At 35.7% G+C, this 16,004-nt stretch overlaps 1 non-coding gene across 1 annotated transcript; it reads left to right on the top strand.

The window, feature by feature from the left end:
- The first annotated feature begins 13,239 nt into the window (after nt 1-13,239).
- Nucleotides 13,240-13,346, top strand: LOC141694590 (small nucleolar RNA R71). Its single transcript, XR_012563880.1, has one exon. It is a non-coding gene; the product is annotated as a small nucleolar RNA R71 (small nucleolar RNA).
- The last annotated feature ends 2,658 nt before the right edge of the window (nt 13,347-16,004 follow it).

Below are 16,004 nucleotides of genomic sequence, written 5' to 3'. Positions count from 1 at the left end.
CAAAAAATTCTCTACAGTCAGGTCGGGTAGAACAAATTCGGGTCGAGGATTCAATCGTTGATTTTGATCTGATTTCTGTACCAAATCAAGCAGTTCGAGTATCTAAATCGAAGGTTTTCATCTGTTCTTTCTGTTTCTTGCATCAATTTCATGTTTTAATTCGTACTTTTAGATTTTTTATTTATAGGGTTTATGTTCGAATTAGTGCTTTTTGATTCTAGGGTTATTATGATGTTTTGATGATTGATATATCTTCCTGATGTTATTTGCAATCGATTCATGGTGCTTAATTGAACGAACGATTCATGGAAAGTAATATTCGATTACTAGGGTTTATGTTTAATTTTCAAAACATTGTTTCGTGATTTTGGTGAATATTTGGTTCCTGATATGTTAGGGGTTTGATTACACAATTCTTAAGCTTTGATTTGCACTATAGAACATAGATTTTTATGTACAGAATAAAAAGATAGGATTTTGGCTGAAGTTCATGTCGTTTTTGACCGGAGAAGTTGTTATAGGGATGATTTTGATGAACAGATTGTTGGACTGAGTTGTTGATGTGATTTGCAATGAAAAGCACCCAAAAACCATACCAAACCATGTTGATTTGGGACTGTTTTAGACTCACCGGAATCCGGTGAAGTCGCCGGATTCTGGAAATAATCCGGTCATGTTCTTCGTGACCCGGATTATGACCCGGTTGACCCGTCTGGTTAACCCGGTTTTGATCTGAAATTGTCAGGGATTAATTTCTGACAAATGTTTCTGGAATTAATTTTATTTTTATTAATTATAAAAATCATTTTTATTTATTTTATAAATTGATTAATTAATTGATTTATATTATAAATAATTCTGAAATATTTTCTAAAAATCAGATTTAATTATTTTCTTAATTATTATTAATTTATTATTTATTAATTATTTAAAAATGATTAATTATCTTGATAATTAATCAAGTAATCTTCAATAAATCATAATTTAATAAATTCATTTTAATTCCAAAAATTATAAAAAAATCATTTTTAGTTCTGATTTTTCTTAAATAATTATTTAAAAATTATTTTAGGGTTTAAAAATTTGTAATAATTATTTATGTTGAATAATAAATTGAATTATCTGTGTTTAATTGATATTAATTAGACCGTTAGTCCGATTCGAGTGAAACGAAAGCCCTTTGACTCGGAAAAATGAATTAATTTCATTAAAAATAATATTAAAACCTAATTTCTTCTAGAAATTAGTTGACTTTGTTATTTATTTGATTACAAGCCGAATTACATGCCGAGACGAGTTCGATAAAACCCAAAAAATAGAAACGAGTTAGATAATGATCAGTTAAGCGATCAGCGAGTCGATTTTGATTCTAAAAATTATTTTAACTATAAAAGTGATTATGTGCTTATGTGCTTACGTGTATTATGTGGTTAATCGAGTCTTACTTGTTAATATATAATATACAAGTCAGTCATAAGCGCGTGGGTAGACAATAGGAATGATGTGAAGTCGCTTCAAGACGCAATTGAAGTACGAAATGACTAAACCAGTCTATTTCTCTAACAGAAGTTAATCCAGCAAGGCAGGTTGAGCCGGTGAAAGACGAAGGTGATACAATTGACGTGAGTCACACAGAAGGCAAGTTTTTCCCCTATTCTAATTTCATAGTGATATTTCTTCAGATACTTATCACGCTTGCATTCTTTTGATTCTTGTTCATAAATACTGATACACACTTGTTATTCTCTTGTTCATATTTCATTTCGATTCTTGATTTCTCCTTTTCCTTGAATTTCTTCTTCATATTCCAATTGTTACTCACATATATTGATATATTTTGGTGATTAGAATATATCAAAGCATACCGATTATTCTGGTTGCTATGTTATGGACTGGATAGTGATATTTTGGGAATTAAGTTTCACTTAATCCTAGGGACCGGGACATGACCGGTGCCTTGAGATGGGCCGTAGAGCTTGGATACCCGACTGGATCTATATAGGGAGATATAGATCTGCATTATATCCTGGCTAATCAGCAGTATATAGATGTGGACTTGTGTCTAGTTTAGTTCGTTTGTACTCGTCAACAGTGGCCTTCTTTCTATTTTTATGGGATTATATCTTTGCAGATATACCCAGATTACCGATTCATTTAAAATACATTAACACTGTTTATATTTTGCGGACTTGTTAAGCAATTTTTGGCTCACCCATTTTTATTGTTATTCACCTTATTGTTTCCGGTTAAGAAGGAATATAAAAAACATCAGGACTCGAGTGGTAAAGAAGCGAGTCAAGCCTCGGGATCCTCACATACCCAAGGCGTTGATCCCAATCCGGGAAGAAAGCTTTGAGTTGTCTGAACAGGTGGAGTGTAGATAGTTAGTGTGTGATTAGAATATATCAAAGCATACCGATTGTTCCGGTTGCTATGTTATGGACTGGATAGTGATATTTTAGGGATTTAGTTTTACCTAATCCTAAAGACCGGGACATGACCGGTGCCTTGAGATGGGCCGTAAAGCCTGGGTACCCGACTGGATCTATATAGAGAGATATAGATCTGCATTGTATCCTGACTGATCAGCAGGATATAAATACGAACTTGTGTCCAGTTTAGTTCATTTGTACTCGCCAACAGTGGCTTTCTTTCTATTCTCGTGGGGTTATATCTTTGCAGATATACCCAGATTACCGATTCATTTAAACTACATTAACACTGTTTATATTTTGCGGACTTGTTGAGCAATTTTTGGCTCACCGCTTTTTGTTGTTATTCACCTTATTGTTTTCAGTTAAGAAGGAATATGAAACCCATCAGGACTCGAGTGGTAAAGAGGCGGGTCAAGCCTCGAGATCCTCTCATACCTAAGGTGTTGATCCCAATCCAGGAAGAAAGTTTTGAGTTACCCGAACAGGTGGAGTGTAGATAGTTAGTGTGTGTGTTTGAATAAAAGATGAAGTTAGTTTAAAACTGGTTAGACAATGGTTTGTAATAAAGAGAGTTTGTAAAATTTTGAATATGGCTTGTAATAAAGTAGTTAGTGGTTCTTATTTTCATACTTCAATCTAAAAAGATCATGGTTAGTGTTAAAGGGGTTTAGATACATTTCTTTATTATTTGTTATCCAGATTACACATGTTTGGTGATTAGCTAGTAACCCCCAAACTTATACCCTGGGTCTGGAGGGCGTTACAGGTTTGGTATCATAGCTGTAGGTTTGGTCCCTGAAAATAAGAACATTAGGGTTAAGATAAGATAGAGATATTATATAGGATATGAATAGTCAACTAGGAAGAGTAGTTTTAGGATTTAAGTAAGATCATGATAGGAAAATATTAGTTCTAAGAATGATTTAGTGGCCTTTCTTCTTTCTTTGGTATATTATCAGATGACATCATCAGGATATTCAGTTTCATCCGAGAGGACTGTGACAGGACCAGTTGTACCTGTTATTCCACCAGTGTCTGAGTATATGTTTCCACCTCTTCCACCTCCTCCACCATTGCCCCAGGAGCCAGCACCACCAGTGCCAGGGATAGTTCATGATCCTGTAGAGATATTTGATCCGTTAGAATTCTTCGAGCTGATGCTTCCACCTCCATTTCTAGTAGAACATCAGTTCATACTAGGGATTGAGCCAGAGCTTCCACCACCACCAGTGTTACCTCTTATACCAGTATAGGCTCCAGAGCCAGAGATATTCCAGATGGTTCTAGTCGAGGGTATGGGTGAACATGAGATAGAGTTATAGTTTGAGTTCCACAGCAGGGTGCAGGGATACCGAGGGTTCAGTCACAAGAGTCAGTAGGACATGTTGCACATCCATACATGGTACCGTATCATGAGTATAGTGTTATGAGAGAGGACGCTGAGTACTGGAGAGCTCATTGTAGAGAGATTATGCACTTGTTTGATCAGAGAGACCGAGGACCGTTAGCCGCATTATAACCAGATTATATGATGTGACAGAGGTTACAGTCTGCTTTGATGAGTGCTACATGGGAGTTAGATGATTTGACACATGACGAGCCGCCTTCTTTTGCGGAGTTTTATAGGATTTTCTGTTTAGCACAGACGTTGGTTCAGATACTTCGAGATAAGCTGAGGCGTATTCCGCCAGGGTTCTGAGATTCCGACTACCAGGGGACTGATGTAGTAGAGATGACTGATGTACATAGATGCAGCCTAGTATGATATAGTGAGTAGTGTATGTGTGTAGTAGTTGTTGACTTGTAGTAGTAGTCTAACTAGTAGCAGTAGCCACGACCAGCAGAGCGGGACTTTTTGTACCAAGCATTTTCACCTGGAGCTGGTGTCATATATAAAATGAACTTTTTAAATTTTCTTTTATTTAAATTTCAGTCTTTACAGTTTTACATCATTTACCTTTACTTTAATATTTTACAGCTTTTCGTACTTTAAATTCTGAAAAAAGGGAGAAAAGAGAAGAACAAACATTTCATTTAATTGTTTACATTTCCTGTCTTTATATTAACATAAACTGTTTATACTTCCTATTTTTATATTAAGTAAATTGTTTTTCTTTTTCCGAACTATTATCCAAATTTTGTTAATACATGATAAATTGTTTTCTTACCTACTGTCAATTGTTTAATAAACTGTTAAAAAGACATTACTTGTTTTATTATCAACAAATGGCACCCACGAGAAAGACTAGGACTGAGACTTCTAAAAGCAACTCCGAAGAAAAGACCAATGATACCATGAACCAAATGTTCCATCTGATACAACAACAGATGATAATGATGCAACAACAGATGCAGCAGCAGCAACAGATTCAATAACAAATGTTATAACAGCCACCGCGTCCTGAGCCCCAGATGCCACCAGCTATACCTATTATTACTTTCAAACAGTTTCAGTCGGTTAAACCTCCAGAATTTGATGGGTCAGCTGATCCTATTAAGGCTACCACTTGGTTAAAAGAAATAGAGAAAGCATTTGCGCTAGTGAAGGTAGGTGAAGACCAAAAGACTGACTTTGCTAGTTACTTGTTGAAAGGAAAAGCGAACTATTAGTGGGAATCTAAGAAAGCCTTAGAGGGTGAAGATATTGTAACTTGGGATAGGTTTAAGGAGCTGTTCTTAGAGAAGCATATTCCTCTCTATATGAAGAATCAAATGCAGATTAAGTTTTTGGAACTGAAGCAGGGAAGTATGTCCGTGACAGAGTATGAAGCCAGATTTACTGAGTTGGCTAGGTTTGTTCCAGAATAAGTTGATACAGAAGAAAAACGAGTCCAAAGGTTCCAAGAAGGATTACGACCGTGGATCCGTGGACAAGTTGCAGTTTTTGAATTAACGAAGTATACTGTCATAGTACAGAAAGCCTTGATTATTGAGGGAGAAAGCGAAAGATCTCATAAGGAAAGAGGACAGGGAAGTTTCCAAGACAGCTCCAGCAGGAAGCCGGGATTTCAAGCCCGAATAAATTTGAATTTTAAAAGGATAGGACAAGGTATCCAGAAAATAGGTAATCATTTCCAAGCCCCCAGCCAGCAGGGAATTGTTAGAGTCCCAGTGCCGTACTGCAAGAATTGTGGACGAAAACATATCGGCGTATGTATCAAAGCGGATGTGACGTGTTTCAAATGTAAGCAGAAAGGGCACTATTCTAACGAATATCCAGCGGGAAAGACAGAAGTTACTTGCTACCAGTGTGGAAAGAAAGCGCATATCACTAGGAATTATAAATGACCAGCAATGACAGCTAGTATTCCGAAAGTGTTGGAATTTCCTCCTCCACCGCCGCTTAATCAACCCAGAGCTAGAACTTTTAACATCACAATGAAAGAAACAGTGTAGAGTCCTAGTGTAATTGCAGATACGCTTTTGGTGAATTTCATAAATTCAAAAGTATTAATTGATTCTGGAGCTACCCGTTCATTTATTTCTGAAGAATTCCTTGATAAGTTACATTGAAAAATTGAATGATTGGGCGAGATTTTAATTATAAAATTAGCGAATGACGACCAAGTTCCAGTAGATTGAGTATGTTATGCATGCGATATAGAAATAGCCGGACATCATTTCTCTGTAGACTTGATTCCTTTGAAGCTAGGAGAGTTTGACGTTATTTTGGGAATGAATTGGTTAGCTTGTCATAATGCTCAAATCGATTGTGCGAATAAGAAAGTAAAATTGCAAACTGCGAAAAATGCAACAGTAATGTTAAAGGCGAAAAACAGTGAAGAAATTTCTGACAGTAATGCAGATCAAACGATTGCTTCGACATGGATGTGAGGTGTATATAGCCTACGTGTTAGATACCGAGAAGGGAAGTCCCAAAATAGAAGACATTCCAGTTGTATATGAATTTCCTGACGTCTTTCCAGACAAGCTTCCAAGGTTACCACCAGACCGAGAAATTGAATTTATGATTGACTTATCGCCAAGTACAGAACCAGTTTCGAAAGCTACGTATCGAATGACACCAGTCGAGTTGAAAGAATTGTCAACGTAATTGCAAAATCTTTTAGACCGAGGCATCATAAGACCTAGTGTATCCCTGTGAGGTGCACCGGTATTGTTCGTGAAGAAGAAAGATGGCAGCATGCGATTATGCATTGATTATCGAGAACTGAATAAGCTGACTACCAAGAATAAGTATCCGTTACCAAAAATCGATGATTTGTTCGATCAGCTAAAGAGAGCCGCATGGTTTTCGAAGATAGATTTACGATCGGGCTATCATTAATTAAAGATTAAAGCTGGAGATATCCCCAAGACTGCATTTCGTACTAGATATGGACATTATGAGTTTCTGGTAATGAAATTTGGTTTGACCAATGCGCCAACAACATTCATGGATCTGATGAACAGAATATTCAAAAGGTACTTGGATAAATTCGTGATTGTGTTTATCGATGACATCCTGATTTATTCAAAGACGTAAAAAGAGCATGCTGAGCACTTAAGGATTGCTTTGGAAATTCCAAGGAAGGAGCCACTATACGCGAAATTCTTGAAATATGATTTATGGTTGAGGAAGTACAATTTCTAGGGCACATAATTAGTAGATAAAACATTCAAGTCGATCCAGCGAAGATTGAAGCTGTGATGAGTTGGGAAAGGCCGAAGACACCAACTGACGTTCGAAGTTTCTTGGGATTGGCAGGATATTATAGAAAATTTATCAAAGATTTTGTGAAAATAGCAACGCCACTGACCAAGTTAACTTGAAAAAGTGAAAAGTTCGTATGGGATGATAAACGTGAAGAAAGTTCCAAGAGCTGAAGAATCGGTTAGTAACCGTACCGGTATTCGTATTGCCAGACGAGCTTGGAAATTTTGTCATTTACAGCGATGTTTCATATCGCGGATTAGGATGTGTACTGATGCAACACGGTAACGTCATTGTATATGCTTCAAGACAGCTAAAACCTCATGAACAGAAGTATCCTACACATGATCTGGAATTAGCAGCGATCGTATTTGCATTGAAACTTTGGAGACACTATCTCTACGGTGAGAAATGTGAAATCTACACGGATCATAAAAGTCTGAAGTACATCTTTACACAGAAGGAACTGAACATGAGACACGCCGATGACTGGAATTGATTAAAGATTATGATGTTACAATCAATTATTATACAGGGAAAGCGAATGTTATGCCAGATGTGCTGAGCCAGAAAGAAAGATTGAATCTGTTAACTTCATGTGAAGAATTAGCCAAGGAATTTGACAAGTTGAAAATCGAAATTCGTGTTCCCAATGAATTTACTGAAGCTATCTACACTATGACTTTTCAACCAGAATTACTAGAGAAGATTCGACGCTGTCAAGAAGAAGTGATGAGTCAAGATGACGACTTAACAGGAGAAGAAATTATAACCCAGAAGGATAACGAAGGAATCTTATGCTTTGCATCAAGAATCTGGATCCCAAATGTGGCCGAGCTAAAAGAAGAAATATTGCGAGATGCGCATAATTCGAAGTATTCCATACATCCAGGAAGTACAAAAATGTACCGCGATCTAAAGAAAAACTTTTGGTCGCCGAATATGAAGAAGGAGATAGCAGAATGGGTAAGTAAATGCTACACATGCCAGCGAGTTAAAATGGAACATCAACGTCCAAATGGATTACTGCAACCATTGGATATTCCGGAATGAAAATGGGAACATCTAGCGATGGATTTTGTAGTAGGACTTCCGAGAACTAAAGCAAATCATGATGCGATATGGGTAATCATTGACAGACTAACAAAGTCGGCACATTTTCTACCGATTAATAAAATATTTTCGCTCGACAAGCTAGTGCACTTGTATCTCAAAGAAATTGTGATGCGACATGGAGTTCCAATATCTATCGTGTCTGATCGAGATCCTCGTTTCAATTCAAGATTTTGAAGACAATTTCAAGAATGTCTTGGAACTAAATTAAACATGAGTACCGTTTATCATCCGCAAACCGATAGGTAGATTGAAAGGACTATCCAAACAATCGAGGACATGCTACGAGTTTGTGCGATTGACTTTGAAGGCAGTTGGGATGAGCATTTACCTTTAGTTGAATTTTCTTATAACAACAGCTATCATGCAAGTATTGGAATGCCACCGTTTGAAGCGTTATATGGAAGAAAATGCAGATCACCAGTATATTGGGATGAAGTTGGGGAACGCAAGGTTTTGGGTCCATAATTAATCCAACAGACTAAAGAAAAGATAGAACCTATTCGAAAATGATTGGATGCAGCACAAAATAGACAACGTAAATATGCAGATCAGGCTAGGAAGGATATGGACTACCAAGAGGGATAGCACGTATTACTTAAAATATCGTCATGGAAAGGATTAACCAGATTTGGCAACAAGGGTAAATTGAAGCAACGATACGTCGGACCATTTGAAATTTTGAAGAAAGTAGGAAAAGTTACGTACGAATTAGCTTTACCGCCTCATATGCAACATATTCATAATGTGTTTAACGTATCGATGCTTAAGCGATATAATCCTGATTCTAGGCATGTAATAGAGTATGAACCGATAGATATCCAACCTGATTTGTCTTTTGTAGAATAGCCGGTAAGAATTTTAGATAGGCAAGAGAAAGTGTTGTGAAATAAGTCTGTATTTTTAGTGCGAGTATTGTGGAGAAACCCTATGGTTGAAGAATCAACCTGGGAACTTGAGAGTAAAATGTTAGAGAAGTATCCTTAATTATTTTCATAGCAAGATTTCGATGACAGAATCCTATTAAGGGGGAAGGATGTAACGTCTGGGAAATTTACGTATGTATTATATCATATTTATAATAAATTATGTGTGTTAATGTGTCATTTATGTGTAATTAACTGTCAAACCCTAATTGCTATATGTTACATGCATTCTGTGTCGTCCAGGTATTTTTAAGATATTTTTAAGATATTTTATTTTTCATTTATAACTTTCATTTCAAAAGTTATACGACCCGAATCATGATTTTAAAGCAGATATTTCAAATAAAACAATGGGCCTTATTTTTCATCAAACGGTTTTTACCATCGCATTATTCTGAACATATAGGTATTTTATAATTTTCTCATTTCACGAAAAATGACTTTTCCGGGACCCATTGGGTGTTAAAAACCCCACAAAAATCACATTTTTATTTTTATAAATTATAGGACTTTCATTTATACCATTTCTTTGTATTTTTGCATTATTCACAATTTTTGGGAAATTTTGACATATATATTGTATATATAAAATATTTATAAATTAAATTTTAATACTCAAAAATTATAAAATTAGGGGCTTATTAATTTTAAAAGATGTAGAATTAGGGCCTTAATTTTAATTAGGAGTATTAATTTCACTACTATAAATAACCTAATAATTATTTAATTATAATTAATTAATCATTAAAAATCTGCAAAAATCAGATAATTCTCTGCAGCCGGGTCGGGTAAAACAAATTCAGGTCGAGGATTCAATCATTGATTTTGATCTGATTTCTGTACCAAATCAAGCAGTTCCAGTATCCAAAGCGAAGGTTTTCATCTGTTTTTTCTGTTTCTTGCATCAATTTCATGTTTTAATTCGTAGTTTTTGATTTTTGATTTCTAGGGTTTATGTTCGAATTAGGGCTTTTTGATTCTAGGGTTATTATGATGTTTTGATGATTGATATATCTTCCTGATGTTATTTGCAATCGATTCATGGTGCTCAATTGATCGAACGATTCGTGGAAAGTAATATTCGATTACTAGGGTTTATGTTCAATTTTCAAATCATAGCTTCATTATTTTGGTGAATATTTGGATCCTGATATGTTAGGGGTTTGACGATACGGTTCTTAAGATTTGATTTGCACTATAGAACATAGATTTTTATGTACAGAATCAAAAGATAAGATTTTGGCCGGAGTTCATCTCGTTTTTGACCGGAGAAGTTGTTACAAGGATGATTTTGATGAACAAATTGTTGGACTGAGTTGTTGATGTGATTTGCAATGAAAAGCACCCAAAAACCGTACCAAACGGTGTGGATTTGGGACTGTTTTAGACTCACCAGAATCCGGTGAAGTCGCCGGATTCTGGAAATAATTCGGTTATGTTCTTGATGACCCGGATTATGACCCGTTTAACCCATCTAGTTAACCCGGTTTTGACCTGAAATTGTCAGGGATTGATTTCTCACAAATGTTTCTGGAATTAATTTTATCTTTAATTTTATTAATTAAAAAATCAGTTTTATTTACTTTATAAATTGATTAATTAATTATTTAATTAATTAATTTATATTATAAATAATTCTGAAATATTTTCTAAAAATCAGATTTAATTATTTTCTTAATTATTTATTATTTATTATTTATGATTTATTAATTATTTAAAAATGATTAATTATCTTGATAATTAATCAAATAATCTTCAATAAACCATAATAAATTCATTTTAATTCCAAAATTTATAGAAAAATCATTTTTAGTTTTGATTTTTCTTAAATAATTATTTAAAAATTATTTTAGGGTTTAAAAATTTGTAATAATTATTTATATTGAATAATAAATTGAATTATCTTTGTTTAATTGATATTAATTAGACCGTTAGTCCGATTCGAGTGAAACGAAAGCCCTTTGACTCAGAAAAATGAATTAATTGTATTAAAAATACAATTAAAACCTAATTTCTTCTAGAAATTAGTTGAATTTGTTATTTATTTGATTACAAGCCGAATCGCGTGCCGAGACGAGTCCGATAAATCCCAAAAAATAGGAAACGAGTCAGATAATGATTAGTTAAGTGATCAGCGAGTCAATTTTGATTCTAAAAATTATTTTAACTATAAAAGTGATTATGTGCTTACGTGTATTATGTGGTTAATCGAGTCTTACTTGTTAATATATAATATACAAGTCAGTCATAAGCGCGTGGGTAGACAATAGGAATGATGTGAAGTCGCATCAAGACGCAATTGAAGTACGAAATGACTAAACCAGTCTTTTTCACTAACAGAAGTTAAGCCAGCAAGGCAGGTTGATCCGGTGAAAGACGAAGGTGATATAATTGACGTGAGTCACACAGAAGGCAAGTTTTTCCCCTATTCTAATTTCATAGTGATATTTCTTCAGATACTTATCACGCTTGCACTCTTTTGATTCTTGTTCATAAACACTGATACACACTTATTATTCTCTTGTTCATATTTCATTTCGATTCTTGATTTCTCCTTTTCCTTGAATTCCTTCTTCATATTCCAATTGTTACTCTTCTATATTGATATATTTTGGTGATTAGAATATATCAAAGCATACCGATTATTCCGGTTGCTATGTTATGGACTGGATAGTGATATTTTGGGAATTAAGTTTCACTTAATCCTAAGGACCGGGACATGACCGGTGCCTTGAGATGGGCCGTAGAGCTTGGATACCCGACTGGATCTATATAGGGAGATATAGATCTGCATTATATCCTGGCTAATCAGCAGTATATAGATGTGGACTTGTGTCTAGTTTAGTTCGTTTGTACTCGTCAACAATGGTCTTCTTTCTATTTTCATGGGATTATATCTTTGCAGATATACCCAGATTACCGATTCATTTAAAATACATTAACACCGTTTATATTTTGCGGACTTGTTGAGCAATTTTTGGCTCACCCATTTTTATTGTTATTCACCTTATTGTTTCCGGTTAAGAAGGAATATGAAAAACATCAGGACTCGAGTGGTAAAGAAGCAGGTCAAGCCTCGGGATCCTCACATACCCAAGGCGGTTATCCCAATCCGGGAAGAAAGCTTTGAGTTGTCTGAACAGGTGGAGTGTAGATAGTCAGTGTGTGTTTGAATAAAAGATGAATTTATTTTAAAACTGGTTAGACAATTGTTTGTAATAAAGAGAGTTTGTAAGATTTTGAATTTAGTTTGTAATAAAGTAGTTAGTGGTTCTTATTTTCATACTTCAACCTAAAAAGATCCTGGTTTGTGTTAAAGGGGTTTAGATAAATTTCTTTATTATTTTTTATCCAGATTGCATAGGTTTGGTGGTTAGCTAGTAACCCCCAGACTTATACCCCGGGTCTGGAGGGCGTTACAGGTAGTGTACCATGCTGATGATTTATCAAGGTATTGGCAATTTGCCCAATTTGATTTTCCAAGGTCTTGATAGAAACAACTTGGCTCTTGCACATAAGCTTCAACTCCTCTAATTCAGATTTTTCATTAACTGGTTGTAGCTGGAGTTGTTGTTTTGGTGGATACTGCGGTTATTGAAAACCAGGGGGGTTGTACTGCTTAGCTGAATAATGATGATAAGGTTGTTGAACCGCATTCTAAGCATTGCTCCAACTGAAATTAGGATAATTGTGGTTATTTGGATGATAGGTGACTGGCACAGGTTGCTGTGATCGCTGGAAGTTGCTCATAAACTGAGCTGATTCATTAGAAATTGGACACTGATCAGTCTCATGGGCACCAGCACAAAGCTCACAGACACTAGCGATTTGATTAACTCCATAATTAGCCAAAGTGTCCACCTTCATTGTCAACGCCTTAAGTTGGGCAGCGATAGCAGTTGCTGCATCCAACTCCAGAATTCCTGCAACTTTTCCTTGAGTCAGTCTCTTGGAAGGATTCTGGTACTCATTAGCAGCCATCAGTTCAATAAGTTCATAAGCTTCATCGTAGCTCTTAGCCCACAAGGATCCTCCTGATGCTGTATCAAGCATGGGCCTAGAAGTAGGACCCAATCTATTGTAGAAACAGTTAATAATCATCCAATCAGGCATGCCATGGTGTGGGCACTTCCTTAGCATCTCCTTATATCGATCCCAAGCCTCACACAGAGATTCTCCAGTTTGCTGCGCAAACTGGGTAAGAGCATTCCTGATTGCTGCAGTCTTCACCATGGGAAAAAATTTAGTGAGAAACTTTTGGGCAAGATCTTCCCAAGTTGTGATAGACCCTGCCGGTAGAGAGTGTAACCAGCACTTAGCTTTGTCCCTCAAAGAGAATAGGAAAAGTCGCAGCTTGATAGCATCTTCAGTCATACCATTGAACTTGAAAGTGTCACAGATCTCGATGAAATCCCTGATGTAACACCCCAAATCCGGGGTCAAGATTTGGTGTCACTAAACAATCTTTACATAAAACAAAATAATAAACAAATAACCCCTTGAATCCGGATCGTTTACAGGTTATGGTATGAAACAAGAATCTAATCTTCTACAACTTTCAACAACTAAAATACAATTGTAAATACCTTTGAACTAATGCTCGTAACACATTCTTCTAACTTCTTCAACCTCTCGTAATGGAGATTTCTCGAACTTCTGCTGTCTATCTAAGCTATTCATTTTTATCCTTATTTTTTTCTGGAAGAAATAAGAATTGACAAAGCAAGAGTGAGCCAAAAATGCCCAGCAAGTATATAATTTGAGTTTCAAACATTAATATCAAAGAAAACTTCCGGACCAAAACTCTGAAATATTTTGAAGAGCGAAACACGAAATCATTTAAAGGATATATTTCATTATCTTAAAAATCAATTTGATTTACATTGCTATAAATCACATAGGAAATAATGACATTTTATAAGAGCTTCAGAGATCGCGTGTTTTCAAAATAGCTTCTGGTAACACGTCATACCTGAGCAACGAATGTAACAACTATTCATAAAATGACGTTCAAGAAATTCCTAACTATTCAGTATCCATCATTATCGACTAAGTTTCCATAGACTTAGCCTGCTAAACCAGCCTACTAAGGACGGGTTGAATAATTAAGAAGATCTCAATTCATTCAAGATTCTAACTATCACTGAGCAACTAATGTTGCAGCAACAATCTGAACCTCGAATTTATTTAGAAATATTGTAATTTTTCCGAAACTGAGTGCTAAGAAAGAATAACTTTAATCCATAATCACATTTTTCTTTCAAGAAGGAATGCCATTAAGGGCGATCAATAACAAATTAGATTGGACACTAGTTCACACTTATATATTGATGATCAGTCAGGATACAGTGCATATCTATACTTACCCGTATAGATCCAGTTGGGTCCCCAGGCACTACGGCCCATCTCAAGGCACCGATTATGTTTCAGTCCTTAGGATTAAGTAAAACTTAATCCCCAAAGTATCACTATCCAGCTCGTAGAGTGTTTTGATGTCAAACTGTTTTGAAGTCAAAACTTCCCAATTCAGAGTTCGCAAATAACCCAAAAGAATGGGTATCTGCTCAGGAGAGCAATCGAATTACAGGAACAATAATGAAAGGAACGTGCATAATCAGAGTAATTGCGGTGAAATATAAAACAGTTAATTATTCTGAACTTAGAATAAGAATGAATAATATTTACAGTATTTAAAAGAAATTCAAGAATACTTGCAGTATTTAAAAGGAAAAATCCAGAATACTTGCCTCAATAAGCTCTAACCACTATTATCGGTTAATTTTGGTTTGACTTTAATCATTCGGCTTTATCGTCAAATTTCTATCCTATTCTGAATACGATCCCAGCATTCAGACCCTTCGGTTGGAACTTCGTTGATCTCGACGTCTAATCATTAGATCGTTCCTAGTCCGATGTCACGTCTTGGGTCTTCCGTCTAAACCTACAGGGTTGAAATACCCTAATTCAGATAACCGCTTAAGCTTAACATCAAATCGTCATCCTATTCTACCCATACGATTTCATAACCGAATTCATATTTATATGTAATATCGAAATACACATAGCAATTATGGTTCCCATTTTCGAAACTCGGTTCGGTATTTAATTTCAGAAAATACGTATATTTGTCATTTTGAAAAATAGGGTAATCGATTATTCATAAAATATCTTGTCACGTCACGTAAATAGGTTTCATGAAGTTTAATTATATCCTTGTTCGACGATTCCGATAATTACAGGTTACGTTCCCGTATTTTCGGAATTAGTTTTCCCGAGAATCGGGCAGCGTTTCCTTTATTTATCGGCCTACCCGTCGAACATCCCGACGTCAAATTCACAACACAACAACAACCAACAATCGCAATCATTCAACTCATAATCAATCACGAAGTCCCAACTCCGATTCGCTTAGTTATTATTACCATTCGTATTTTGCATCTTTATTCGCATTTTCATTTCGCAACTAACTTACCAACTATTTTTATTTAATTAATAACGTAGGACTCAGATTAAAATCATCACGGTCCACCGTCGGCTCGCCGAAGCTCATCACCGACGGCGATAAAATTCGCGGGTTTCCGTTTATTACGGACATCCGACACGAATTCCATCGATTAATTGCTAATAATTCCCCTTTTCAAATAATTATTTTTATTTCACAAGAAAATCAGTGAATTATATCCTGCAAAATCACATAATCACCAATCAATATCACGCAACCGGAATCAACACAGAATCAAAGAGGAAATAAGTCGGAAAAATAATCGAAACCAGGAACAAGATCGAACACAACACAGAGATACGCGCCTATGCGCTGCGTTACAGGGGAGGCTGCCTCGCCGGACTTGGGCCGGCGGCAACCGGAGAGAGACGGAA

Source organism: Apium graveolens, chromosome 10 (assembly GCF_009905375.1).
Source record: "Apium graveolens cultivar Ventura chromosome 10, ASM990537v1, whole genome shotgun sequence".
Lineage (NCBI taxonomy): Eukaryota > Viridiplantae > Streptophyta > Magnoliopsida > Apiales > Apiaceae > Apium > Apium graveolens.
The sequence above is the reverse complement of the archived record's forward strand: the minus strand, read 5'-3'. Positions and strand labels throughout refer to the sequence as shown.